This window comes from Somniosus microcephalus, chromosome 12 (genome assembly GCF_052327205.1).
Source record: "Somniosus microcephalus isolate GS21.2 chromosome 12, FLI_Smic_1.0, whole genome shotgun sequence".
NCBI lineage: Eukaryota > Metazoa > Chordata > Chondrichthyes > Squaliformes > Somniosidae > Somniosus > Somniosus microcephalus.
Genome location: NC_140998.1, coordinates 4,919,134 through 4,919,567, shown reverse-complemented (window position 1 = coordinate 4,919,567; position 434 = coordinate 4,919,134).

Below are 434 nucleotides of genomic sequence, written 5' to 3'. Positions count from 1 at the left end.
CCCAGTCTCTCGCTCTCTTCCCCCCAGTCGCTCGCTCTCTTCCCCCCAGTCGCTCGCTCTCTTCCCCCCAGTCGCTCGCTCTCTTCCCCCCAGTCGCTCGCTCTCTTCCCCCCAGTCGCTCGCTCTCTTCCCCCCAGTCGCTCGCTCTCTTCCCCCCAGTCGCTCGCTCTCTTCCCCCCAGTCGCGCGCTCTCTTCCCCCCAGTCGCTCGCTCTCTTCCCCCCAGTCGCTCGCTCTCTTCCCCCCAGTCGCTCGCTCTCTTCCCCCCAGTCGCTCGCTCTCTTCCCCCCAGTCGCTCGCTCTCTTCCCCCCAGTCGCTCTATCTCTTCCCCCCAGTCGCTAGCTCTCTTCCCCCCGTCGCGCGCGCTCTTCCCCCCAGTCGCGCGCGCCCTCTTCCCCCCAGTAGCGCGCCCTCTTCCCCCCCCCGTCGCGCGC